The 27,404-nt window shown below is 41.1% G+C and overlaps 23 non-coding genes across 23 annotated transcripts; all 23 read right to left on the reverse strand.

Moving 5' to 3' along the window:
- Nucleotides 1-344: 344 nt before the first annotated feature.
- On the reverse strand, nucleotides 345-416 carry trnaq-cug (transfer RNA glutamine (anticodon CUG)). The gene has a single exon. It is a non-coding gene; the product is annotated as a tRNA-Gln (tRNA).
- A 1,219-nt stretch (nucleotides 417-1,635) lies between these two features.
- trnaq-uug (transfer RNA glutamine (anticodon UUG)) lies at nucleotides 1,636-1,707 on the reverse strand. Its single transcript has one exon. It is a non-coding gene; the product is annotated as a tRNA-Gln (tRNA).
- Nucleotides 1,708-2,289: 582 nt separating this feature from the next.
- trnaq-uug (transfer RNA glutamine (anticodon UUG)) lies at nucleotides 2,290-2,361 on the reverse strand. Its single transcript has one exon. It is a non-coding gene; the product is annotated as a tRNA-Gln (tRNA).
- Nucleotides 2,362-3,580: 1,219 nt separating this feature from the next.
- trnaq-cug (transfer RNA glutamine (anticodon CUG)) lies at nucleotides 3,581-3,652 on the reverse strand. Its single transcript has one exon. It is a non-coding gene; the product is annotated as a tRNA-Gln (tRNA).
- A 1,873-nt stretch (nucleotides 3,653-5,525) lies between these two features.
- trnaq-uug (transfer RNA glutamine (anticodon UUG)) lies at nucleotides 5,526-5,597 on the reverse strand. The gene has a single exon. It is a non-coding gene; the product is annotated as a tRNA-Gln (tRNA).
- Nucleotides 5,598-6,172: 575 nt separating this feature from the next.
- Nucleotides 6,173-6,244, reverse strand: trnaq-cug (transfer RNA glutamine (anticodon CUG)). The gene has a single exon. It is a non-coding gene; the product is annotated as a tRNA-Gln (tRNA).
- Nucleotides 6,245-6,827: 583 nt separating this feature from the next.
- trnaq-uug (transfer RNA glutamine (anticodon UUG)) lies at nucleotides 6,828-6,899 on the reverse strand. Its single transcript has one exon. It is a non-coding gene; the product is annotated as a tRNA-Gln (tRNA).
- A 574-nt stretch (nucleotides 6,900-7,473) lies between these two features.
- On the reverse strand, nucleotides 7,474-7,545 carry trnaq-cug (transfer RNA glutamine (anticodon CUG)). Its single transcript has one exon. It is a non-coding gene; the product is annotated as a tRNA-Gln (tRNA).
- A 584-nt stretch (nucleotides 7,546-8,129) lies between these two features.
- trnaq-uug (transfer RNA glutamine (anticodon UUG)) lies at nucleotides 8,130-8,201 on the reverse strand. The gene has a single exon. It is a non-coding gene; the product is annotated as a tRNA-Gln (tRNA).
- A 2,512-nt stretch (nucleotides 8,202-10,713) lies between these two features.
- Nucleotides 10,714-10,785, reverse strand: trnaq-uug (transfer RNA glutamine (anticodon UUG)). The gene has a single exon. It is a non-coding gene; the product is annotated as a tRNA-Gln (tRNA).
- A 1,212-nt stretch (nucleotides 10,786-11,997) lies between these two features.
- On the reverse strand, nucleotides 11,998-12,069 carry trnaq-cug (transfer RNA glutamine (anticodon CUG)). The gene has a single exon. It is a non-coding gene; the product is annotated as a tRNA-Gln (tRNA).
- Nucleotides 12,070-12,653: 584 nt separating this feature from the next.
- trnaq-uug (transfer RNA glutamine (anticodon UUG)) lies at nucleotides 12,654-12,725 on the reverse strand. Its single transcript has one exon. It is a non-coding gene; the product is annotated as a tRNA-Gln (tRNA).
- Nucleotides 12,726-13,946: 1,221 nt separating this feature from the next.
- On the reverse strand, nucleotides 13,947-14,018 carry trnaq-uug (transfer RNA glutamine (anticodon UUG)). The gene has a single exon. It is a non-coding gene; the product is annotated as a tRNA-Gln (tRNA).
- Nucleotides 14,019-15,239: 1,221 nt separating this feature from the next.
- Nucleotides 15,240-15,311, reverse strand: trnaq-cug (transfer RNA glutamine (anticodon CUG)). Its single transcript has one exon. It is a non-coding gene; the product is annotated as a tRNA-Gln (tRNA).
- Nucleotides 15,312-16,530: 1,219 nt separating this feature from the next.
- Nucleotides 16,531-16,602, reverse strand: trnaq-uug (transfer RNA glutamine (anticodon UUG)). Its single transcript has one exon. It is a non-coding gene; the product is annotated as a tRNA-Gln (tRNA).
- A 1,221-nt stretch (nucleotides 16,603-17,823) lies between these two features.
- Nucleotides 17,824-17,895, reverse strand: trnaq-uug (transfer RNA glutamine (anticodon UUG)). The gene has a single exon. It is a non-coding gene; the product is annotated as a tRNA-Gln (tRNA).
- Nucleotides 17,896-19,116: 1,221 nt separating this feature from the next.
- trnaq-cug (transfer RNA glutamine (anticodon CUG)) lies at nucleotides 19,117-19,188 on the reverse strand. The gene has a single exon. It is a non-coding gene; the product is annotated as a tRNA-Gln (tRNA).
- Nucleotides 19,189-20,407: 1,219 nt separating this feature from the next.
- On the reverse strand, nucleotides 20,408-20,479 carry trnaq-cug (transfer RNA glutamine (anticodon CUG)). The gene has a single exon. It is a non-coding gene; the product is annotated as a tRNA-Gln (tRNA).
- Nucleotides 20,480-21,052: 573 nt separating this feature from the next.
- On the reverse strand, nucleotides 21,053-21,124 carry trnaq-cug (transfer RNA glutamine (anticodon CUG)). The gene has a single exon. It is a non-coding gene; the product is annotated as a tRNA-Gln (tRNA).
- Nucleotides 21,125-22,353: 1,229 nt separating this feature from the next.
- Nucleotides 22,354-22,425, reverse strand: trnaq-cug (transfer RNA glutamine (anticodon CUG)). Its single transcript has one exon. It is a non-coding gene; the product is annotated as a tRNA-Gln (tRNA).
- Nucleotides 22,426-23,644: 1,219 nt separating this feature from the next.
- trnaq-uug (transfer RNA glutamine (anticodon UUG)) lies at nucleotides 23,645-23,716 on the reverse strand. The gene has a single exon. It is a non-coding gene; the product is annotated as a tRNA-Gln (tRNA).
- Nucleotides 23,717-24,298: 582 nt separating this feature from the next.
- Nucleotides 24,299-24,370, reverse strand: trnaq-uug (transfer RNA glutamine (anticodon UUG)). Its single transcript has one exon. It is a non-coding gene; the product is annotated as a tRNA-Gln (tRNA).
- A 1,219-nt stretch (nucleotides 24,371-25,589) lies between these two features.
- On the reverse strand, nucleotides 25,590-25,661 carry trnaq-cug (transfer RNA glutamine (anticodon CUG)). The gene has a single exon. It is a non-coding gene; the product is annotated as a tRNA-Gln (tRNA).
- Nucleotides 25,662-27,404: the final 1,743 nt, after the last annotated feature.

Genomic DNA, 27,404 nt, shown 5'->3' on the forward strand with positions numbered 1-27,404 from the left:
CGTGTGTTAGCATTGCAATGCATTCATGCAAAATGCTTGGCATGAAAAGAAAATGCAACGTTTTGTTGAGTGCAATCCATGCATTTCAAAAGGCATTGCGTTTATTCCTCTTGCGAAGTGCATATTGCACAGATAATCTCAGCACACATTGTGCAGGCAAAGGTAGCATGAAACAGCAAACTAATTTCTACTCTGCTGATTGGAACAGGTAACTGCCGGTTGAACACACGATTTGAAAACTCGACTTGCAGATCAAGCATCAATGACAAAGTCAACAAAACTGCCAAATAGCAGCCTTCTACATGCTTGTTCCAAATTTTCAGCAGTTGGGACAACAAACATTCAGGTTCCACCGAGATTTGAACTCGGATCGCTGGATTCAGAGTCCACAGTGCTCACCATTACACCATGGAACCAACTATGCCAAAACATTTGAAAGCTTTCTCAAAATCTGCCAAATCAATTCCAACATTACACTTTGGATTGTCCTTTTTGCATTCACAGCGTCAGTTTCACCGATTTACGCTCTGTTAATTATCGATGCAGAGCAATTCACACAGATGCCGTTGAGGCAATGGCTTCTCAAATAGCTGTTTCTGTTTCACACTGTTCATCACAGCTTGTACTTCAGTCTTGCCAGGTAAATGTGCGTTGGCATTGCAATGCATTCATGCAAAATGCTTGGCATGAAAAGAAAATGCAACGTTTTGTTGAGTGCAAACCATGTACTGCATGCATTTCAAAAGGCGTTGCATTTATTCATCCTGAGGAATGCATATTGCACAGATAATCTCAGCACACATTATGCAGCATGAAACAGCAAACTAATTTTTCCTCTGCTGATTGGAACAGGGAACTGCCGGTTGAACACACGATTTGAAAACTCGACTTGCAGATCAAGCATCAATGTCAAAGGCAACAAAACTGCAAACCTGCAGTTTTTTACTTGTTTGACCTGAATTTCCAGCAGCTGGGACAACAAACATTCAGGCTCCCCTGAGATTTGAACGAGTATTGCTAGAGTTTGGAGTCCAGAGTGATCACCATTTCACCATGGAATCAACTACGGTCGTCCATTTGAAACATTCCTCAAAATGTACAAAATCAACTCCAACATTACACTTTGGATTGATATTTTTGCATTCACAGCGTCAGTTTCACCTATTTACGGTCTGTTAATTATCGATGCAGAGCAATTCACACAGATGCCGTTGAGGCTATGGGTTCTCAAATAGCTGTTTCTGTTTCAAACTGTTCAGCACAGATTGTACTTCAGTCTTGCCAGGTAAAACGTGTGTTAGCATTGCAATGCATTCATGCAAAATGCTTGGCATGAAAAGAAAATGCAACGTTTTGTTGAGTGCAATCCATGCATTTCAAAAGGCATTGCGTTTATTCCTCTTGCGAAGTGCATATTGCACAGATAATCTCAGCACACATTGTGCAGGCAAAGGTAGCATGAAACAGCAAACTAATTTCTACTCTGCTGATTGGAACAGGTAACTGCCGGTTGAACACACGATTTGAAAACTCGACTTGCAGATCAAGCATCAATGACAAAGTCAACAAAACTGCCAAATAGCAGCCTTCTACATGCTTGTTCCAAATTTTCAGCAGTTGGGACAACAAACATTCAGGTTCCACCGAGATTTGAACTCGGATCGCTGGATTCAAAGTCCAGAGTGCTCACCATTACACCATGGAACCAACTATGCCAAAACTTTTGAAAGCTTTCTCAAAATCTGCCAAATCAATTCCAACATTACACTTTGGATTGTCCTTTTTGCATTCACAGCGTCAGTTTCACCTCTTTACGCTCTGTTAATTATCGATGCAGAGCAATTCACACAGATGCCGTTGAGGCAATGGCTTCTCAAATAGCTGTTTCTGTTTCACACTGTTCATCACAGCTTGTACTTCAGTCTTGCCAGGTAAATGTGCGTTGGCATTGCTATGCATTCATGCAAAATGCTTGGCATGAAAAGAAAATGCAACTTTTTGTTGAGTGCAATCCATGCTCTGCGTGCATTTCAAAAGGCGTTGCTTTTATTCCTCTTGCGAAGTGCATATTGCACAGATAATCTCAGCACACATTGTGCAGGCAAAGGTAGCATGAAACAGCAAACTAATTTCTACTCTGCTGATTGGAACAGGTAACTGCCGGTTGAACACACGATTTGTAAACTCGACTTGCAGATCAAGCATCAATGACAAAGTCAACAAAACTGCCAAATAGCAGCCTTCTACATGCTTGTTCCAAATTTTCAGCAGTTGGGACAACAAACATTCAGGTTCCACCGAGATTTGAACTCGGATCGCTGGATTCAAAGTCCAGAGTGCTCACCATTACACCATGGAACCAACTATGCCAAAACATTTGAAAGCTTTCTCAAAATCTGCCAAATCAATTCCAACATTACACTTTGGATTGTCCTTTTTGCATTCACAGCGTCAGTTTCACCTCTTTACGCTCTGTTAATTATCGATGCAGAGCAATTCACACAGATGCCGTTGAGGCAATGGCTTCTCAAATAGCTGTTTCTGTTTCACACTGTTCATCACAGCTTGTACTTCAGTCTTGCCAGGTAAATGTGCGTTGGCATTGCAATGCATTCATGCAAAATGCTTGGCATGAAAAGAAAATGCAACGTTTTGTTGAGTGCAAACCATGTACTGCATGCATTTCAAAAGGCGTTGCATTTATTCATCCTGAGGAATGCATATTGCACAGATAATCTCAGCACACATTATGCAGCATGAAACAGCAAACTAATTTTTCCTCTGCTGATTGGAACAGGGAACTGCCGGTTGAACACACGATTTGAAAACTCGACTTGCAGATCAAGCATCAATGTCAAAGGCAACAAAACTGCAAACCTGCAGTTTTTTACTTGTTTGACCTGAATTTCCAGCAGCTGGGACAACAAACATTCAGGCTCCCCTGAGATTTGAACGAGGATTGCTAGAGTTTAGAGTCCAGAGTGATCACCATTTCACCATGGAATCAACTACGGTCGTCCATTTGAAACATTCCTCAAAATGTACAAAATCAACTCCAACATTACACTTTGGATTGAAATTTTTGCATTCACAGCGTCAGTTTCACCTATTTACGGTCTGTTAATTATCGATGCAGAGCAATTCACACAGATGCCGTTGAGGCTATGGGTTCTCAAATAGCTGTTTCTGTTTCAAACTGTTCAGCACAGATTGTACTTCAGTCTTGCCAGGTAAAACGTGTGTTAGCATTGCAATGCATTCATGCAAAATGCTTGGCATGAAAAGAAAATGCAACGTTTTGTTGAGTGCAATCCATGCATTTCAAAAGGCATTGCGTTTATTCATGCTGCGGAGTGCATATTGCACAGATAATCTCAGCACACATTGTGCAGGCAAAGGCAGCATTAAACAGCAAACTAATTTCTAATCTGCTGATTGGAACAGGTAACTGCCGGTTGAACACACGATTTGAAAACTCGACTTGCAGATCAAGCATCAATGACAAAGGCAACAAAACTGCCAAACAGCAGCCTTCTACATGCTTGGTCCAAATTTTCAGCAGCTGGGACAACAAACATTCAGGTTCCACCGAGATTTGAACTCGGATCGCTGGATTCAGAGTCCAGCTTGCTCACCATTACACCATGGAACCAAATATGCCAAAACATTTGAAAGCTTTCTCAAAATCTGCCAAATCAATTCCAACATTACACTTTGGATTGTCCTTTTTGCATTCACAGCGTCAGTTTCACCTCTTTACGCTCTGTTAATTATCGATGCAGAGCAATTCACACAGATGCCGTTGAGGCAATGGCTTCTCAAATAGCTGTTTCTGTTTCACACTGTTCATCACAGCTTGTACTTCAGTCTTGCCAGGTAAATGTGCGTTGGCATTGCAATGCATTCATGCAAAATGCTTGGCATGAAAAGAAAATGCAACTTTTTCTTGAATGCAATCCATGCTCTGCGTGCATTTCAAAAGGCGTTGCTTTTATTCCTCTTGCGAAGTGCATATTGCACAGATAATCTCAGCACACATTGTGCAGGCAAAGGTAGCATGAAACAGAAAACTAATTTCTACTCTGCTGATTGGAACAGGTAACTGCCGGTTGAACACACGATTTGTAAACTCGACTTGCAGATCAAGCATCAATGACAAAGTCAACAAAACTGCCAAATAGCAGCCTTCTACATGCTTGGTCCAAATTTTCAGCAGTTGGGACAACAAACATTCAGGTTCCACCGAGATTTGAACTCGGATCGCTGGATTCAGAGTTCACAGTGCTCACCATTACACCATGGAACCAACTATGCCAAAACATTTGAAAGCTTTCTCAAAATCTGCCAAATCAATTCCAACATTACACTTTGGATTGTCCTTTTTGCATTCACAGCGTCAGTTTCACCGATTTACGCTCTGTTAATTATCGATGCAGAGCAATTCACACAGATGCCGTTGAGGCAATGGCTTCTCAAATAGCTGTTTCTGTTTCACACTGTTCATCACAGCTTGTACTTCAGTCTTGCCAGGTAAATGTGCGTTGGCATTGCAATGCATTCATGCAAAATGCTTGGCATGAAAAGAAAATGCAACGTTTTGTTGAGTGCAAACCATGTACTGCATGCATTTCAAAAGGCGTTGCATTTATTCATCCTGAGGAATGCATATTGCACAGATAATCTCAGCACACATTATGCAGCATGAAACAGCAAACTAATTTTTCCTCTGCTGATTGGAACAGGGAACTGCCGGTTGAACACACGATTTGAAAACTCGACTTGCAGATCAAGCATCAATGTCAAAGGCAACAAAACTGCAAACCTGCAGTTTTTTACTTGTTTGACCTGAATTTCCAGCAGCTGGGACAACAAACATTCAGGCTCCCCTGAGATTTGAACGAGGATTGCTAGAGTTTGGAGTCCAGAGTGATCACCATTTCACCATGGAATCAACTACGGTCGTCCATTTGAAACATTCCTCAAAATGTACAAAATCAACTCCAACATTACACTTTGGATTGATATTTTTGCATTCACAGCGTCAGTTTCACCTATTTACGGTCTGTTAATTATCGATGCAGAGCAATTCACACAGATGCCGTTGAGGCTATGGGTTCTCAAATAGCTGTTTCTGTTTCAAACTGTTCAGCACAGATTGTACTTCAGTCTTGCCAGGTAAAACGTGTGTTAGCATTGCAATGCATTCATGCAAAATGCTTGGCATGAAAAGAAAATGTAACGTTTTGTTGAGTGCAATCCATGCATTTCAAAAGGCATTGCGTTTATTCCTCTTGCGAAGTGCATATTGCACAGATAATCTCAGCACACATTGTGCAGGCAAAGGTAGCATGAAACAGCAAACTAATTTCTACTCTGCTGATTGGAACAGGTAACTGCCGGTTGAACACACGATTTGTAAACTCGACTTGCAGATCAAGCATCAATGACAAAGTCAACAAAACTGCCAAACAGCAGCCTTCTACATGCTTGTTCCAAATTTTCAGCAGTTGGGACAACAAACATTCAGGTTCCACCGAGATTTGAACTCGGATCGCTGGATTCAAAGTCCAGAGTGCTCACCATTACACCATGGAACCAACTATGCCAAAACATTTGAAATCTTTCTCAAAATCTGCCAAATCAATTCCAACATTACACTTTGGATTGTCCTTTTTGCATTCACAGCATCAATTTCACCTCTTTACGGTCTGTTAATTATCAATGCAGAGCAATTCACACAGATGCCGTTGAGGCAATGGATTCTCATAATATCTGTTTCTGTTTCACACTGTTCAGCACAGATTGTACTTCAGTCTTGGCAGGTAAAACGTGCGTTGGCATTGCAATGCATTCATGCAAAATGCTTGGCATGAAAAGAAAATGCAACGTTTTGTTGAGTGCAATCCATGCATTTCAAAAGGCATTGCGTTTATTCATGCTGCGGAGTGCATATTGCACAGATAATCTCAGCACACATTGTGCAGGCAAAGGCAGCATTAAACAGCAAACTAATTTCTACTCTGCTGATTGGAACAGGTAACTGCCGGTTGAACACACGATTTGAAAACTCGACTTGCAGATCAAGCATCAATGACAAAGGCAACAAAACTGCCAAACAGCAGCCTTCTACATGCTTGGTCCAAATTTTCAGCAGCTGGGACAACAAACATTCAGGTTCCACCGAGATTTGAACTCGGAGCGCTGGATTCAGAGTCCAGAGTGCTCACCATTACACCATGGAACCAACTATGCCAAAACATTTGAAAGCTTTCTCAAAATCTGCCAAATCAATTCCAACATTACACTTTGGATTGTCCTTTTTGCATTCACAGCGTCAGTTTCACCTCTTTACGCTCTGTTAATTATCGATGCAGAGCAATTCACACAGATGCCGTTGAGGCAATGGCTTCTCAAATAGCTGTTTCTGTTTCACACTGTTCATCACAGCTTGTACTTCAGTCTTGCCAGGTAAAACGAGCATTGGCATTGCAATGCATTCATGCATAATGCTTGGCATGAAAAGAAAATGCAACGTTTTGTTGAGTGCAAACCATGTACTGCATGCATTTCAAAAGGCGTTGCTTTTATTCCTCTTGCGAAGTGCATATTGCACAGATAATCTCAGCACACATTGTGCAGGCAAAGGTAGCATGAAACAGCAAACTAATTTCTACTCTGCTGATTGGAACAGGTAACTGCCGGTTGAACACACGATTTGAAAACTCGACTTGCAGATCAAGCATCAATGACAAAGTCAACAAAACTGCCAAACAACAGCCTTCTACATGCTTGTTCCAAATTTTCAGCAGTTGGGACAACAAACATTCAGGTTCCAGCGAGATTTGAACTCGGATCGCTGGATTCAAAGTCCAGAGTGCTCACCATTACGCCATGGAACCAACGATGCCAAAACATTTGAAAGCTTTCTCAAAATCTGCCAAATCAATTCCAACATTACACTTTGGATTGTCCTTTTTGCATTCACAGCGTCAGTTTCACCGATTTACGCTCTGTTAATTATCGATGCAGAGCAATTCACACAGATGCCATTGAGGCTATGGGTTCTCAAATAGCTGTTTCTGTTTCAAACTGTTCAGCACAGATTGTACTTCAGTCTTGCCAGGTAAAACGTGTGTTAGCATTGCAATGCATTCATGCAAAATGCTTGGCATGAAAAGAAAATGCAACGTTTTGTTGAGTGCAATCCATGCATTTCAAAAGGCATTGCGTTTATTCATGCTGCGGAGTGCATATTGCACAGATAATCTCAGCACACATTGTGCAGGCAAAGGCAGCATTAAACAGCAAACTAATTTCTACTCTGCTGATTGGAACAGGTAACTGCCGGTTGAACACACGATTTGAAAACTCGACTTGCAGATCAAGCATCAATGACAAAGGCAATAAAACTGCCAAATAGCAGCCTTCTCCATGCTTGGTCCAAATTTTCAGCAGCTGGGACAACAAACATTCAGGTTCCACCGAGATTTGAACTCGGATCGCTGGATTCAGAGTCCAGAGTGCTCACCATTACACCATGGAACCAACTATGCCAAAACATTTGAAAGCTTTCTCAAAATCTGCCAAATCAATTCCAACATTACACTTTGGATTGTCCTTTTTGCATTCACAGCGTCAGTTTCACCTCTTTACGGTCTGTTAATTATCAATGCAGAGCAATTCACACAGATGCCGTTGAGGCAATGGATTCTCATAATAGCTGTTTCTGTTTCAAACTGTTCAGCACAGATTGTACTTCAGTCTTGCCAGGTAAAACGTGTGTTAGCATTGCAATGCATTCATGCAAAATGCTTGGCATGAAAAGAAAATGCAACTTTTTGTTGAGTGCAATCCATGCTCTGCGTGCATTTCAAAAGGCGTTGCTTTTATTCCTCTTGCGAAGTGCATATTGCACAGATAATCTCAGCACACATTGTGCAGGCAAAGGTAGCATGAAACAGCAAACTAATTTCTACTCTGCTGATTGGAATAGGCAACTGCCGGTTGAACACACGATTTGTAAACTCGACTTGCAGATCAAGCATCAATGACAAAGTCAACAAAACTGCCAAACAGCAGCCTTCTACATGCTTGTTCCAAATTTTCAGCAGTTGGGACAACAAACATTCAGGTTCCACCGAGATTTGAACTCAGATTGCTGGATTCAAAGTCCAGAGTGCTCACCATTACACCATGGAACCAACTATGCGAAAACATTTGAAAGCTTTCTCAAAATCTGCCAAATCAATTCCAACATTACACTTTGGATTGTCCTTTTTGCATTCACAGCATCAATTTCACCTCTTTACGGTCTGTTAATTATCAATGCAGAGCAATTCACACAGATGCCGTTGAGGCAATGGATTCTCATAATATCTGTTTCTGTTTCACACTGTTCAGCACAGATTGTACTTCAGTCTTGGCAGGTAAAACGTGCGTTGGCATTGCAATGCATTCATGCAAAATGCTTGGCATGAAAAGAAAATGCAACGTTTTGTTGAGTGCAAACCATGTACTGCATGCATTTCAAAAGGCGTTGCATTTATTCATCCTGAGGAATGCATATTGCACAGATAATCTCAGCACACATTATGCAGCATGAAACAGCAAACTAATTTTTCCTCTGCTGATTGGAACAGGGAACTGCCGGTTGAACACACGATTTGAAAACTCGACTTGCAGATCAAGCATCAATGTCAAAGGCAACAAAACTGCAAACCTGCAGTTTTTTACTTGTTTGACCTGAATTTCCAGCAGCTGGGACAACAAACATTCAGGCTCCCCTGAGATTTGAACGAGGATTGCTAGAGTTTAGAGTCCAGAGTGATCACCATTTCACCATGAAATCAACTACGGTCGTCCATTTGAAACATTCCTCAAAATGTACAAAATCAACTCCAACATTACACTTTGGATTGATATTTTTGCATTCACAGCGTCAGTTTCACCTATTTACGGTCTGTTAATTATCGATGCAGAGCAATTCACACAGATGCCGTTGAGGCTATGGGTTCTCAAATAGCTGTTTCTGTTTCAAACTGTTCAGCACAGATTGTACTTCAGTCTTGCCAGGTAAAACGTGTGTTAGCATTGCAATGCATTCATGCAAAATGCTTGGCATGAAAAGAAAATGCAACGTTTTGTTGAGTGCAATCCATGCATTTCAAAAGGCATTGCGTTTATTCCTCTTGCGAAGTGCATATTGCACAGATAATCTCAGCACACATTGTGCAGGCAAAGGTAGCATGAAACAGCAAACTAATTTCTACTCTGCTGATTGGAACAGGTAACTGCCGGTTGAACACACGATTTGAAAACTCGACTTGCAGATCAAGCATCAATGACAAAGTCAACAAAACTGCCAAATAGCAGCCTTCTACATGCTTGTTCCAAATTTTCAGCAGTTGGGACAACAAACATTCAGGTTCCACCGAGATTTGAACTCGGATCGCTGGATTTAGAGTCCACAGTGCTCACCATTACACCATGGAACCAACTATGCCAAAACATTTGAAAGCTTTCTCAAAATCTGCCAAATCAATTCCAACATTACACTTTGGATTGTCCTTTTTGCATTCACAGCGTCAGTTTCACCGATTTACGCTCTGTTAATTATCGATGCAGAGCAATTCACACAGATGCCGTTGAGGCAATGGCTTCTCAAATAGCTGTTTCTGTTTCACACTGTTCATCACAGCTTGTACTTCAGTCTTGCCAGGTAAATGTGCGTTGGCATTGCAATGCATTCATGCAAAATGCTTGGCATGAAAAGAAAATGCAACGTTTTGTTGAGTGCAAACCATGTACTGCATGCATTTCAAAAGGCGTTGCATTTATTCATCCTGAGGAATGCATATTGCACAGATAATCTCAGCACACATTATGCAGCATGAAACAGCAAACTAATTTTTCCTCTGCTGATTGGAACAGGGAACTGCCGGTTGAACACACGATTTGAAAACTCGACTTGCAGATCAAGCATCAATGTCAAAGGCAACAAAACTGCAAACCTGCAGTTTTTTACTTGTTTGACCTGAATTTCCAGCAGCTGGGACAACAAACATTCAGGCTCCCCTGAGATTTGAACGAGGATTGCTAGAGTTTAGAGTCCAGAGTGATCACCATTTCACCATGAAATCAACTACGGTCGTCCATTTGAAACATTCCTCAAAATGTACAAAATCAACTCTAACATTACACTTTGGATTGATATTTTTGCATTCACAGCGTCAGTTTCACCTATTTACGGTCTGTTAATTATCGATGCAGAGCAATTCACACAGATGCCGTTGAGGCTATGGGTTCTCAAATAGCTGTTTCTGTTTCAAACTGTTCAGCACAGATTGTACTTCAGTCTTGCCAGGTAAAACGTGTGTTAGCATTGCAATGCATTCATGCAAAATGCTTGGCATGAAAAGAAAATGCAACGTTTTGTTGAGTGCAATCCATGCATTTCAAAAGGCATTGCATTTATTCCTCTTGCGAAGTGCATATTGCACAGATAATCTCAGCACACATTGTGCAGGCAAAGGTAGCATGAAACAGCAAACTAATTTCTACTCTGCTGATTGGAACAGGCAACTGCCGGTTGAACACACGATTTGAAAACTCGACTTGCAGATCAAGCATCAATGACAAAGTCAACAAAACTGCCAAATAGCAGCCTTCTACATGCTTGTTCCAAATTTTCAGCAGCTGGGACAACAAACATTCAGGTTCCACCGAGATTTGAACTCGGATTGCTGGATTCAAAGTCCAGAGTGCTCACCATTACACCATGGAACCAACTATGCGAAAACATTTGAAAGCTTTCTCAAAATCTGCCAAATCAATTCCAACATTACACTTTGGATTGTCCTTTTTGCATTCACAGCATCAATTTCACCTCTTTACGGTCTGTTAATTATCAATGCAGAGCAATTCACACAGATGCCGTTGAGGCAATGGATTCTCATAATATCTGTTTCTGTTTCACACTGTTCAGCACAGATTGTACTTCAGTCTTGGCAGGTAAAACGTGCGTTGGCATTGCAATGCATTCATGCAAAATGCTTGGCATGAAAAGAAAATGCAACGTTTTGTTGAGTGCAAACCATGTACTGCATGCATTTCAAAAGGCGTTGCATTTATTCATCCTGAGGAATGCATATTGCACAGATAATCTCAGCACACATTATGCAGCATGAAACAGCAAACTAATTTTTCCTCTGCTGATTGGAACAGGGAACTGCCGGTTGAACACACGATTTGAAAACTCGACAAGCATCAATGTCAAAGGCAACAAAACTGCAAACCTGCAGTTTTTTACTTGTTTGACCTGAATTTCCAGCAGCTGGGACAACAAACATTCAGGCTCCCTTGAGATTTGAACGAGGATTGCTAGAGTTTGGAGTCCAGAGTGATCACCATTTCACCATGGAATCAACTACGGTCGTCCATTTGAAACATTCCTCAAAATGTACAAAATCAACTCCAACATTACACTTTGGATTGAAATTTTTGCATTCACAGCGTCAGTTTCACCTATTTACGGTCTGTTAATTATCGATGCAGAGCAATTCACACAGATGCCGTTGAGGCTATGGGTTCTCAAATAGCTGTTTCTGTTTCAAACTGTTCAGCACAGATTGTACTTCAGTCTTGCCAGGTAAAACGTGTGTTAGCATTGCAATGCATTCATGCAAAATGCTTGGCATGAAAAGAAAATGCAACGTTTTGTTGAGTGCAATCCATGCATTTCAAAAGGCATTGCGTTTATTCATGCTGCGGAGTGCATATTGCACAGATAATCTCAGCACACATTGTGCAGGCAAAGGCAGCATTAAACAGCAAACTAATTTCTACTCTGCTGATTGGAACAGGTAACTGCCGGTTGAACACACGATTTGAAAACTCGACTTGCAGATCAAGCATCAATGACAAAGGCAATAAAACTGCCAAATAGCAGCCTTCTCCATGCTTGGTCCAAATTTTCAGCAGCTGGGACAACAAACATTCAGGTTCCACCGAGATTTGAACTCGGATCGCTGGATTCAGAGTCCAGAGTGCTCACCATTACACCATGGAACCAACTATGCCAAAACATTTGAAAGCTTTCTCAAAATCTGCCAAATCAATTCCAACATTACACTTTGGATTGTCCTTTTTGCATTCACAGCATCAGTTTCACCTCTTTACGGTCTGTTAATTATCAATGCAGAGCAATTCACACAGATGCCGTTGAGGCAATGGATTCTCATAATAGCTGTTTCTGTTTCAAACTGTTCAGCACAGATTGTACTTCAGTCTTGCCAGGTAAAACGTGTGTTAGCATTGCAATGCATTCATGCAAAATGCTTGGCATGAAAAGAAAATGCAACTTTTTGTTGAGTGCAATCCATGCTCTGCGTGCATTTCAAAAGGCGTTGCTTTTATTCCTCTTGCGAAGTGCATATTGCACAGATAATCTCAGCACACATTGTGCAGGCAAAGGTAGCATGAAACAGCAAACTAATTTCTACTCTGCTGATTGGAACAGGCAACTGCCGGTTGAACACACGATTTGTAAACTCGACTTGCAGATCAAGCATCAATGACAAAGTCAACAAAACTGCCAAATAGCAGCCTTCTACATGCTTGTTCCAAATTTTCAGCAGTTGGGACAACAAACATTCAGGTTCCACCGAGATTTGAACTCAGATTGCTGGATTCAAAGTCCAGAGTGCTCACCATTACACCATGGAACCAACTATGCCAAAACATTTGAAAGCTTTCTCAAAATCTGCCAAATCAATTCCAACATTACACTTTGGATTGTCCTTTTTGCATTCACAGCATCAATTTCACCTCTTTACGGTCTGTTAATTATCAATGCAGAGCAATTCACACAGATGCCGTTGAGGCAATGGATTCTCATAATATCTGTTTCTGTTTCACACTGTTCAGCACAGATTGTACTTCAGTCTTGGCAGGTAAAACGTGCGTTGGCATTGCAATGCATTCATGCAAAATGCTTGGCATGAAAAGAAAATGCAACGTTTTGTTGAGTGCAAACCATGTACTGCATGCATTTCAAAAGGCGTTGCATTTATTCATCCTGAGGAATGCATATTGCACAGATAATCTCAGCACACATTATGCAGCATGAAACAGCAAACTAATTTTTCCTCTGCTGATTGGAACAGGGAACTGCCGGTTGAACACACGATTTGAAAACTCGACTTGCAGATCAAGCATCAATGTCAAAGGCAACAAAACTGCAAACCTGCAGTTTTTTACTTGTTTGACCTGAATTTCCAGCAGCTGGGACAACAAACATTCAGGCTCCCCTGAGATTTGAACGAGGATTGCTAGAGTTTAGAGTCCAGAGTGGTCACCATTTCACCATGGAATCAACTACGGTCGTCCATTTGAAACATTCCTCAAAATGTACAAAATCAACTCCAACATTACACTTTGGATTGATATTTTTGCATTCACAGCGTCAGTTTCACCTATTTACGGTCTGTTAATTATCGATGCAGAGCAATTCACACAGATGCCGTTGAGGCTATGGGTTCTCAAATAGCTGTTTCTGTTTCAAACTGTTCAGCACAGATTGTACTTCAGTCTTGCCAGGTAAAACGTGTGTTAGCATTGCAATGCATTCATGCAAAATGCTTGGCATGAAAAGAAAATGCAACGTTTTGTTGAGTGCAATCCATGCATTTCAAAAGGCATTGCGTTTATTCCTCTTGCGAAGTGCATATTGCACAGATAATCTCAGCACACATTGTGCAGGCAAAGGTAGCATGAAACAGCAAACTAATTTCTACTCTGCTGATTGGAACAGGCAACTGCCGGTTGAACACACGATTTGTAAACTCGACTTGCAGATCAAGCATCAATGACAAAGTCAACAAAACTGCCAAATAGCAGCCTTCTACATGCTTGTTCCAAATTTTCAGCAGTTGGGACAACAAACATTCAGGTTCCACCGAGATTTGAACTCGGATTGCTGGATTCAAAGTCCAGAGTGCTCACCATTACACCATGGAACCAACTATGCCAAAACATTTGAAAGCTTTCTCAAAATCTGCCAAATCAATTCCAACATTACACTTTGGATTGTCCTTTTTGCATTCACAGCATCAATTTCACCTCTTTACGGTCTGTTAATTATCAATGCAGAGCAATTCACACAGATGCCGTTGAGGCAATGGATTCTCATAATATCTGTTTCTGTTTCACACTGTTCAGCACAGATTGTACTTCAGTCTTGGCAGGTAAAACGTGCGTTGGCATTGCAATGCATTCATGCAAAATGCTTGGCATGAAAAGAAAATGCAACGTTTTGTTGAGTGCAAACCATGTACTGCATGCATTTCAAAAGGCGTTGCATTTATTCATCCTGAGGAATGCATATTGCACAGATAATCTCAGCACACATTATGCAGCATGAAACAGCAAACTAATTTTTCCTCTGCTGATTGGAACAGGGAACTGCCGGTTGAACACACGATTTGAAAACTCGACTTGCAGATCAAGCATCAATGTCAAAGGCAACAAAACTGCAAACCTGCAGTTTTTTACTTGTTTGACCTGAATTTCCAGCAGCTGGGACAACAAACATTCAGGCTCCCCTGAGATTTGAACGAGGATTGCTAGAGTTTAGAGTCCAGAGTGGTCACCATTTCACCATGGAATCAACTACGGTCGTCCATTTGAAACATTCCTCAAAATGTACAAAATCAACTCCAACATTACACTTTGGATTGATATTTTTGCATTCACAGCGTCAGTTTCACCTATTTACGGTCTGTTAATTATCGATGCAGAGCAATTCACACAGATGCCGTTGAGGCTATGGGTTCTCAAATAGCTGTTTCTGTTTCAAACTGTTCAGCACAGATTGTACTTCAGTCTTGCCAGGTAAAACGTGTGTTAGCATTGCAATGCATTCATGCAAAATGCTTGGCATGAAAAGAAAATGCAACGTTTTGTTGAGTGCAATCCATGCATTTCAAAAGGCATTGCGTTTATTCCTCTTGCGAAGTGCATATTGCACAGATAATCTCAGCACACATTGTGCAGGCAAAGGTAGCATGAAACAGCAAACTAATTTCTACTCTGCTGATTGGAACAGGTAACTGCCGGTTGAACACTCGATTTGAAAACTCGACTTGCAGATCAAGCATCAATGACAAAGTCAACAAAACTGCCAAATAGCAGCCTTCTACATGCTTGGTCTAAATTTTCAGCAGCTGGGACAACAAACATTCAGGTTCCACCAAGATTTGAACTCGGATCGCTGGATTCAGAGTCCAGAGTGCTCACCATTACACCATGGAACCAACTATGCCAAAACATTTGAAAGCTTTCTCAAAATCTGCCAAATCAATTCCAACATTACACTTTGGATTGTCCTTTTTGCATTCACAGCGTCAGTTTCACCGATTTACGCTCTGTTAATTATCGATGCAGAGCAATTCACACAGATGCCGTTGAGGCAATGGCTTCTCAAATAGCTGTTTCTGTTTCACACTGTTCATCACAGCTTGTACTTCAGTCTTGCCAGGTAAATGTGCGTTGGCATTGCAATGCATTCATGCAAAATGCTTGGCATGAAAAGAAAATGCAACGTTTTGTTGAGTGCAAACCATGTACTGCATGCATTTCAAAAGGCGTTGCATTTATTCATCCTGAGGAATGCATATTGCACAGATAATCTCAGCACACATTATGCAGCATGAAACAGCAAACTAATTTTTCCTCTGCTGATTGGAACAGGGAACTGCCGGTTGAACACACGATTTGAAAACTCGACTTGCAGATCAAGCATCAATGTCAAAGGCAACAAAACTGCAAACCTGCAGTTTTTTACTTGTTTGACCTGAATTTCCAGCAGCTGGGACAACAAACATTCAGGCTCCCCTGAGATTTGAACGAGGATTGCTAGAGTTTAGAGTCCAGAGTGATCACCATTTCACCATGGAATCAACTACGGTCGTCCATTTGAAACATTCCTCAAAATGTACAAAATCAACTCCAACATTACACTTTGGATTGATATTTTTGCATTCACAGCGTCAGTTTCACCTATTTACGGTCTGTTAATTATCGATGCAGAGCAATTCACACAGATGCCGTTGAGGCTATGGGTTCTCAAATAGCTGTTTCTGTTTCAAACTGTTCAGCACAGATTGTACTTCAGTCTTGCCAGGTAAAACGTGTGTTAGCATTGCAATGCATTCATGCAAAATGCTTGGCATGAAAAGAAAATGCAACGTTTTGTTGAGTGCAATCCATGCATTTCAAAAGGCATTGCGTTTATTCATGCTGCGGAGTGCATATTGCACAGATAATCTCAGCACACATTGTGCAGGCAAAGGTAGCATGAAACAGCAAACTAATTTCTACTCTGCTGATTGGAACAGGCAACTGCCGGTTGAACACACGATTTGTAAACTCGACTTGCAGATCAAGCATCAATGACAAAGTCAACAAAACTGCCAAATAGCAGCCTTCTACATGCTTGTTCCAAATTTTCAGCAGTTGGGACAACAAACATTCAGGTTCCACCGAGATTTGAACTCAGATTGCTGGATTCAAAGTCCAGAGTGCTCACCATTACACCATGGAACCAACTATGCCAAAACATTTGAAAGCTTTCTCAAAATCTGCCAAATCAATTCCAACATTACACTTTGGATTGTCCTTTTTGCATTCACAGCATCAATTTCACCTCTTTACGGTCTGTTAATTATCAATGCAGAGCAATTCACACAGATGCCGTTGAGGCAATGGATTCTCATAATATCTGTTTCTGTTTCACACTGTTCAGCACAGATTGTACTTCAGTCTTGGCAGGTAAAACGTGCGTTGGCATTGCAATGCATTCATGCAAAATGCTTGGCATGAAAAGAAAATGCAACGTTTTGTTGAGTGCAAACCATGTACTGCATGCATTTCAAAAGGCGTTGCATTTATTCATCCTGAGGAATGCATATTGCACAGATAATCTCAGCACACATTATGCAGCATGAAACAGCAAACTAATTTTTCCTCTGCTGATTGGAACAGGGAACTGCCGGTTGAACACACGATTTGAAAACTCGACTTGCAGATCAAGCATCAATGTCAAAGGCAACAAAACTGCAAACCTGCAGTTTTTTACTTGTTTGACCTGAATTTCCAGCAGCTGGGACAACAAACATTCAGGCTCCCCTGAGATTTGAACGAGGATTGCTAGAGTTTAGAGTCCAGAGTGGTCACCATTTCACCATGGAATCAACTACGGTCGTCCATTTGAAACATTCCTCAAAATGTACAAAATCAACTCCAACATTACACTTTGGATTGATATTTTTGCATTCACAGCGTCAGTTTCACCTATTTACGGTCTGTTAATTATCGATGCAGAGCAATTCACACAGATGCCGTTGAGGCTATGGGTTCTCAAATAGCTGTTTCTGTTTCAAACTGTTCAGCACAGATTGTACTTCAGTCTTGCCAGGTAAAACGTGTGTTAGCATTGCAATGCATTCATGCAAAATGCTTGGCATGAAAAGAAAATGCAACGTTTTGTTGAGTGCAATCCATGCATTTCAAAAGGCATTGCGTTTATTCCTCTTGCGAAGTGCATATTGCACAGATAATCTCAGCACACATTGTGCAGGCAAAGGTAGCATGAAACAGCAAACTAATTTCTACTCTGCTGATTGGAACAGGCAACTGCCGGTTGAACACACGATTTGTAAACTCGACTTGCAGATCAAGCATCAATGACAAAGTCAACAAAACTGCCAAATAGCAGCCTTCTACATGCTTGTTCCAAATTTTCAGCAGTTGGGACAACAAACATTCAGGTTCCACCGAGATTTGAACTCGGATTGCTGGATTCAAAGTCCAGAGTGCTCACCATTACACCATGGAACCAACTATGCCAAAACATTTGAAAGCTTTCTCAAAATCTGCCAAATCAATTCCAACATTACACTTTGGATTGTCCTTTTTGCATTCACAGCATCAATTTCACCTCTTTACGGTCTGTTAATTATCAATGCAGAGCAATTCACACAGATGCCGTTGAGGCAATGGATTCTCATAATATCTGTTTCTGTTTCACACTGTTCAGCACAGATTGTACTTCAGTCTTGGCAGGTAAAACGTGCGTTGGCATTGCAATGCATTCATGCAAAATGCTTGGCATGAAAAGAAAATGCAACGTTTTGTTGAGTGCAAACCATGTACTGCATGCATTTCAAAAGGCGTTGCATTTATTCATCCTGAGGAATGCATATTGCACAGATAATCTCAGCACACATTATGCAGCATGAAACAGCAAACTAATTTTTCCTCTGCTGATTGGAACAGGGAACTGCCGGTTGAACACACGATTTGAAAACTCGACTTGCAGATCAAGCATCAATGTCAAAGGCAACAAAACTGCAAACCTGCAGTTTTTTACTTGTTTGACCTGAATTTCCAGCAGCTGGGACAACAAACATTCAGGCTCCCCTGAGATTTGAACGAGGATTGCTAGAGTTTAGAGTCCAGAGTGGTCACCATTTCACCATGGAATCAACTACGGTCGTCCATTTGAAACATTCCTCAAAATGTACAAAATCAACTCCAACATTACACTTTGGATTGATATTTTTGCATTCACAGCGTCAGTTTCACCTATTTACGGTCTGTTAATTATCGATGCAGAGCAATTCACACAGATGCCGTTGAGGCTATGGGTTCTCAAATAGCTGTTTCTGTTTCAAACTGTTCAGCACAGATTGTACTTCAGTCTTGCCAGGTAAAACGTGTGTTAGCATTGCAATGCATTCATGCAAAATGCTTGGCATGAAAAGAAAATGCAACGTTTTGTTGAGTGCAATCCATGCATTTCAAAAGGCATTGCGTTTATTCCTCTTGCGAAGTGCATATTGCACAGATAATCTCAGCACACATTGTGCAGGCAAAGGTAGCATGAAACAGCAAACTAATTTCTACTCTGCTGATTGGAACAGGTAACTGCCGGTTGAACACTCGATTTGAAAACTCGACTTGCAGATCAAGCATCAATGACAAAGTCAACAAAACTGCCAAATAGCAGCCTTCTACATGCTTGGTCTAAATTTTCAGCAGCTGGGACAACAAACATTCAGGTTCCACCAAGATTTGAACTCGGATCGCTGGATTCAGAGTCCAGAGTGCTCACCATTACACCATGGAACCAACTATGCCAAAACATTTGAAAGCTTTCTCAAAATCTGCCAAATCAATTCCAACATTACACTTTGGATTGTCCTTTTTGCATTCACAGCGTCAGTTTCACCGATTTACGCTCTGTTAATTATCGATGCAGAGCAATTCACACAGATGCCGTTGAGGCAATGGCTTCTCAAATAGCTGTTTCTGTTTCACACTGTTCATCACAGCTTGTACTTCAGTCTTGCCAGGTAAATGTGCGTTGGCATTGCAATGCATTCATGCAAAATGCTTGGCATGAAAAGAAAATGCAACGTTTTGTTGAGTGCAAACCATGTACTGCATGCATTTCAAAAGGCGTTGCATTTATTCATCCTGAGGAATGCATATTGCACAGATAATCTCAGCACACATTATGCAGCATGAAACAGCAAACTAATTTTTCCTCTGCTGATTGGAACAGGGAACTGCCGGTTGAACACACGATTTGAAAACTCGACTTGCAGATCAAGCATCAATGTCAAAGGCAACAAAACTGCAAACCTGCAGTTTTTTACTTGTTTGACCTGAATTTCCAGCAGCTGGGACAACAAACATTCAGGCTCCCCTGAGATTTGAACGAGGATTGCTAGAGTTTAGAGTCCAGAGTGATCACCATTTCACCATGGAATCAACTACGGTCGTCCATTTGAAACATTCCTCAAAATGTACAAAATCAACTCCAACATTACACTTTGGATTGATATTTTTGCATTCACAGCGTCAGTTTCACCTATTTACGGTCTGTTAATTATCGATGCAGAGCAATTCACACAGATGCCGTTGAGGCTATGGGTTCTCAAATAGCTGTTTCTGTTTCAAACTGTTCAGCACAGATTGTACTTCAGTCTTGCCAGGTAAAACGTGTGTTAGCATTGCAATGCATTCATGCAAAATGCTTGGCATGAAAAGAAAATGCAACGTTTTGTTGAGTGCAATCCATGCATTTCAAAAGGCATTGCGTTTATTCATGCTGCGGAGTGCATATTGCACAGATAATCTCAGCACACATTGTGCAGGCAAAGGCAGCATTAAACAGCAAACTAATTTCTACTCTGCTGATTGGAACAGGTAACTGCCGGTTGAACACACGATTTGAAAACTCGACTTGCAGATCAAGCATCAATGACAAAGGCAATAAAACTGCCAAATAGCAGCCTTCTCCATGCTTGGTCCAAATTTTCAGCAGCTGGGACAACAAACATTCAGGTTCCACCGAGATTTGAACTCGGATCGCTGGATTCAGAGTCCAGAGTGCTCACCATTACACCATGGAACCAACTATGCCAAAACATTTGAAAGCTTTCTCAAAATCTGCCAAATCAATTCCAACATTACACTTTGGATTGTCCTTTTTGCATTCACAGCATCAGTTTCACCTCTTTACGGTCTGTTAATTATCGATGCAGAGCAATTCACACAGATGCCATTGAGGCAATGGCTTCTCAAATAGCTGTTTCTGTTTCACACTGTTCATCACAGCTTGTACTTCAGTCTTGCCAGGTAAATGTGTGTTAGCATTGCAATGCATTCATGCAAAATGCTTGGCATGAAAAGAAAATGCAACGTTTTGTTGAGTGCAATCCATGCATTTCAAAAGGCATTGCGTTTATTCATGCTGCGGAGTGCATATTGCACAGATAATCTCAGCACACATTGTGCAGGCAAAGGCAGCATTAAACAGCAAACTAATTTCTACTCTGCTGATTGGAACAGGTAACTGCCGGTTGAACACACGATTTGAAAACTCGACTTGCAGATCAAGCATCAATGACAAAGTCAACAAAACTGCCAAACAGCAGCCTTCTACATGCTTGGTCCAAATTTTCAGCAGCTGGGACAACAAACATTCAGGTTCCACCGAGATTTGAACTTGGATCACTGGATTCAGAGACCAGAGTGCTCACCATTACACCATGGAACCAACTATGCCAAAACATTTGAAAGCTTTCTCAAAATCTGCCAAATCAATTCCAACATTACACTTTGGATTGTCCTTTTTGCATTCACAGCGTCAGTTTCACCTCTTTACGCTCTGTTAATTATCGATGCAGAGCAATTCACACAGATGCCGTTGAGGCAATGGCTTCTCAAATAGCTGTTTCTGTTTCACACTGTTCATCACAGCTTGTACTTCAGTCTTGCCAGGTAAATGTGCGTTGGCATTGCAATGCATTCATGCAAAATGCTTGGCATGAAAAGAAAATGCAACTTTTTGTTGAGTGCAATCCATGCTCTGCATGCATTTCAAAAGGCGTTGCTTTTATTCCTCTTGCGAAGTGCATATTGCACAGATAATCTCAGCACACATTGTGCAGGCAAAGGTAACATGAAACAGCAAACTAATTTCTACTCTGCTGATTGGAACAGGTAACTACCGGTTGAACACACGATTTGAAAACTCGACTTGCAGATCAAGCATCAATGTCAAAGGCAATAAATCTGCAAACCTGCAGTTTTTTACTTGTTTGACCTTAATTTCCAGCAGCTGGGACAACAAACATTCAGGCTCCCCTGAGATTTGAACGAGGATTGCTAGAGTTTAGAGTCCAGAGTGATCACCATTTCACCATGGAATCAACTACGGTCGTCCATTTGAAACATTCCTCAAAATGTACAAAATCAACTCCAACATTACACTTTGGATTCAAATTTTTGCATTCACAGCGTCAGTTTCACCTATTTACGGTCTGTTAATTATCGATGCAGAGCAATTCACACAGATGCCGTTGAGGCTATGGGTTCTCAAATAGCTGTTTCTGTTTCAAACTGTTCAGCACAGATTGTACTTCAGTCTTGCCAGGTAAAACGTGTGTTAGCATTGCAATGCATTCATGCAAAATGCTTGGCATGAAAAGAAAATGCAACGTTTTGTTGAGTGCAATCCATGCATTTCAAAAGGCATTGCGTTTATTCCTCTTGCGAAGTGCATATTGCACAGATAATCTCAGCACACATTGTGCAGGCAAAGGTAGCATGAAACAGCAAACTAATTTCTACTCTGCTGATTGGAACAGGTAACTGCCGGTTGAACACACGATTTGAAAACTCGACTTGCAGATCAAGCATCAATGACAAAGTCAACAAAACTGCCAAATAGCAGCCTTCTACATGCTTGTTCCAAATTTTCAGCAGTTGGGACAACAAACATTCAGGTTCCACCGAGATTTGAACTCGGATCGCTGGATTCAGAGTCCACAGTGCTCACCATTACACCATGGAACCAACTATGCCAAAACATTTGAAAGCTTTCTCAAAATCTGCCAAATCAATTCCAACATTACACTTTGGATTGTCCTTTTTGCATTCACAGCGTCAGTTTCACCGATTTACGCTCTGTTAATTATCGATGCAGAGCAATTCACACAGATGCCGTTGAGGCAATGGCTTCTCAAATAGCTGTTTCTGTTTCACACTGTTCATCACAGCTTGTACTTCAGTCTTGCCAGGTAAATGTGCGTTGGCATTGCAATGCATTCATGCAAAATGCTTGGCATGAAAAGAAAATGCAACGTTTTGTTGAGTGCAAACCATGTACTGCATGCATTTCAAAAGGCGTTGCATTTATTCATCCTGAGGAATGCATATTGCACAGATAATCTCAGCACACATTATGCAGCATGAAACAGCAAACTAATTTTTCCTCTGCTGATTGGAACAGGGAACTGCCGGTTGAACACACGATTTGAAAACTCGACTTGCAGATCAAGCATCAATGTCAAAGGCAACAAAACTGCAAACCTGCAGTTTTTTACTTGTTTGACCTGAATTTCCAGCAGCTGGGACAACAAACATTCAGGCTCCCCTGAGATTTGAACGAGTATTGCTAGAGTTTGGAGTCCAGAGTGATCACCATTTCACCATGGAATCAACTACGGTCGTCCATTTGAAACATTCCTCAAAATGTACAAAATCAACTCCAACATTACACTTTGGATTGATATTTTTGCATTCACAGCGTCAGTTTCACCTATTTACGGTCTGTTAATTATCGATGCAGAGCAATTCACACAGATGCCGTTGAGGCTATGGGTTCTCAAATAGCTGTTTCTGTTTCAAACTGTTCAGCACAGATTGTACTTCAGTCTTGCCAGGTAAAACGTGTGTTAGCATTGCAATGCATTCATGCAAAATGCTTGGCATGAAAAGAAAATGCAACGTTTTGTTGAGTGCAATCCATGCATTTCAAAAGGCATTGCGTTTATTCCTCTTGCGAAGTGCATATTGCACAGATAATCTCAGCACACATTGTGCAGGCAAAGGTAGCATGAAACAGCAAACTAATTTCTACTCTGCTGATTGGAACAGGTAACTGCCGGTTGAACACACGATTTGAAAACTCGACTTGCAGATCAAGCATCAATGACAAAGTCAACAAAACTGCCAAATAGCAGCCTTCTACATGCTTGTTCCAAATTTTCAGCAGTTGGGACAACAAACATTCAGGTTCCACCGAGATTTGAACTCGGATCGCTGGATTCAAAGTCCAGAGTGCTCACCATTACACCATGGAACCAACTATGCCAAAACTTTTGAAAGCTTTCTCAAAATCTGCCAAATCAATTCCAACATTACACTTTGGATTGTCCTTTTTGCATTCACAGCGTCAGTTTCACCTCTTTACGCTCTGTTAATTATCGATGCAGAGCAATTCACACAGATGCCGTTGAGGCAATGGCTTCTCAAATAGCTGTTTCTGTTTCACACTGTTCATCACAGCTTGTACTTCAGTCTTGCCAGGTAAATGTGCGTTGGCATTGCTATGCATTCATGCAAAATGCTTGGCATGAAAAGAAAATGCAACTTTTTGTTGAGTGCAATCCATGCTCTGCGTGCATTTCAAAAGGCGTTGCTTTTATTCCTCTTGCGAAGTGCATATTGCACAGATAATCTCAGCACACATTGTGCAGGCAAAGGTAGCATGAAACAGCAAACTAATTTCTACTCTGCTGATTGGAACAGGTAACTGCCGGTTGAACACACGATTTGTAAACTCGACTTGCAGATCAAGCATCAATGACAAAGTCAACAAAACTGCCAAATAGCAGCCTTCTACATGCTTGTTCCAAATTTTCAGCAGTTGGGACAACAAACATTCAGGTTCCACCGAGATTTGAACTCGGATCGCTGGATTCAAAGTCCAGAGTGCTCACCATTACACCATGGAACCAACTATGCCAAAACATTTGAAAGCTTTCTCAAAATCTGCCAAATCAATTCCAACATTACACTTTGGATTGTCCTTTTTGCATTCACAGCGTCAGTTTCACCTCTTTACGCTCTGTTAATTATCGATGCAGAGCAATTCACACAGATGCCGTTGAGGCAATGGCTTCTCAAATAGCTGTTTCTGTTTCACACTGTTCATCACAGCTTGTACTTCAGTCTTGCCAGGTAAATGTGCGTTGGCATTGCAATGCATTCATGCAAAATGCTTGGCATGAAAAGAAAATGCAACGTTTTGTTGAGTGCAAACCATGTACTGCATGCATTTCAAAAGGCGTTGCATTTATTCATCCTGAGGAATGCATATTGCACAGATAATCTCAGCACACATTATGCAGCATGAAACAGCAAACTAATTTTTCCTCTGCTGATTGGAACAGGGAACTGCCGGTTGAACACACGATTTGAAAACTCGACTTGCAGATCAAGCATCAATGTCAAAGGCAACAAAACTGCAAACCTGCAGTTTTTTACTTGTTTGACCTGAATTTCCAGCAGCTGGGACAACAAACATTCAGGCTCCCCTGAGATTTGAACGAGGATTGCTAGAGTTTAGAGTCCAGAGTGATCACCATTTCACCATGGAATCAACTACGGTCGTCCATTTGAAACATTCCTCAAAATGTACAAAATCAACTCCAACATTACACTTTGGATTGAAATTTTTGCATTCACAGCGTCAGTTTCACCTATTTACGGTCTGTTAATTATCGATGCAGAGCAATTCACACAGATGCCGTTGAGGCTATGGGTTCTCAAATAGCTGTTTCTGTTTCAAACTGTTCAGCACAGATTGTACTTCAGTCTTGCCAGGTAAAACGTGTGTTAGCATTGCAATGCATTCATGCAAAATGCTTGGCATGAAAAGAAAATGCAACGTTTTGTTGAGTGCAATCCATGCATTTCAAAAGGCATTGCGTTTATTCATGCTGCGGAGTGCATATTGCACAGATAATCTCAGCACACATTGTGCAGGCAAAGGCAGCATTAAACAGCAAACTAATTTCTAATCTGCTGATTGGAACAGGTAACTGCCGGTTGAACACACGATTTGAAAACTCGACTTGCAGATCAAGCATCAATGACAAAGGCAACAAAACTGCCAAACAGCAGCCTTCTACATGCTTGGTCCAAATTTTCAGCAGCTGGGACAACAAACATTCAGGTTCCACCGAGATTTGAACTCGGATCGCTGGATTCAGAGTCCAGCTTGCTCACCATTACACCATGGAACCAAATATGCCAAAACATTTGAAAGCTTTCTCAAAATCTGCCAAATCAATTCCAACATTACACTTTGGATTGTCCTTTTTGCATTCACAGCGTCAGTTTCACCTCTTTACGCTCTGTTAATTATCGATGCAGAGCAATTCACACAGATGCCGTTGAGGCAATGGCTTCTCAAATAGCTGTTTCTGTTTCACACTGTTCATCACAGCTTGTACTTCAGTCTTGCCAGGTAAATGTGCGTTGGCATTGCAATGCATTCATGCAAAATGCTTGGCATGAAAAGAAAATGCAACTTTTTCTTGAATGCAATCCATGCTCTGCGTGCATTTCAAAAGGCGTTGCTTTTATTCCTCTTGCGAAGTGCATATTGCACAGATAATCTCAGCACACATTGTGCAGGCAAAGGTAGCATGAAACAGAAAACTAATTTCTACTCTGCTGATTGGAACAGGTAACTGCCGGTTGAACACACGATTTGTAAACTCGACTTGCAGATCAAGCATCAATGACAAAGTCAACAAAACTGCCAAATAGCAGCCTTCTACATGCTTGGTCCAAATTTTCAGCAGTTGGGACAACAAACATTCAGGTTCCACCGAGATTTGAACTCGGATCGCTGGATTCAGAGTTCACAGTGCTCACCATTACACCATGGAACCAACTATGCCAAAACATTTGAAAGCTTTCTCAAAATCTGCCAAATCAATTCCAACATTACACTTTGGATTGTCCTTTTTGCATTCACAGCGTCAGTTTCACCGATTTACGCTCTGTTAATTATCGATGCAGAGCAATTCACACAGATGCCGTTGAGGCAATGGCTTCTCAAATAGCTGTTTCTGTTTCACACTGTTCATCACAGCTTGTACTTCAGTCTTGCCAGGTAAATGTGCGTTGGCATTGCAATGCATTCATGCAAAATGCTTGGCATGAAAAGAAAATGCAACGTTTTGTTGAGTGCAAACCATGTACTGCATGCATTTCAAAAGGCGTTGCATTTATTCATCCTGAGGAATGCATATTGCACAGATAATCTCAGCACACATTATGCAGCATGAAACAGCAAACTAATTTTTCCTCTGCTGATTGGAACAGGGAACTGCCGGTTGAACACACGATTTGAAAACTCGACTTGCAGATCAAGCATCAATGTCAAAGGCAACAAAACTGCAAACCTGCAGTTTTTTACTTGTTTGACCTGAATTTCCAGCAGCTGGGACAACAAACATTCAGGCTCCCCTGAGATTTGAACGAGGATTGCTAGAGTTTGGAGTCCAGAGTGATCACCATTTCACCATGGAATCAACTACGGTCGTCCATTTGAAACATTCCTCAAAATGTACAAAATCAACTCCAACATTACACTTTGGATTGATATTTTTGCATTCACAGCGTCAGTTTCACCTATTTACGGTCTGTTAATTATCGATGCAGAGCAATTCACACAGATGCCGTTGAGGCTATGGGTTCTCAAATAGCTGTTTCTGTTTCAAACTGTTCAGCACAGATTGTACTTCAGTCTTGCCAGGTAAAACGTGTGTTAGCATTGCAATGCATTCATGCAAAATGCTTGGCATGAAAAGAAAATGTAACGTTTTGTTGAGTGCAATCCATGCATTTCAAAAGGCATTGCGTTTATTCCTCTTGCGAAGTGCATATTGCACAGATAATCTCAGCACACATTGTGCAGGCAAAGGTAGCATGAAACAGCAAACTAATTTCTACTCTGCTGATTGGAACAGGTAACT

The sequence above is a fragment of the Pristiophorus japonicus genome, unplaced genomic scaffold (genome assembly GCF_044704955.1).
Source record: "Pristiophorus japonicus isolate sPriJap1 unplaced genomic scaffold, sPriJap1.hap1 HAP1_SCAFFOLD_99, whole genome shotgun sequence".
NCBI classification, from domain to species: Eukaryota; Metazoa; Chordata; class Chondrichthyes; family Pristiophoridae; genus Pristiophorus; species Pristiophorus japonicus.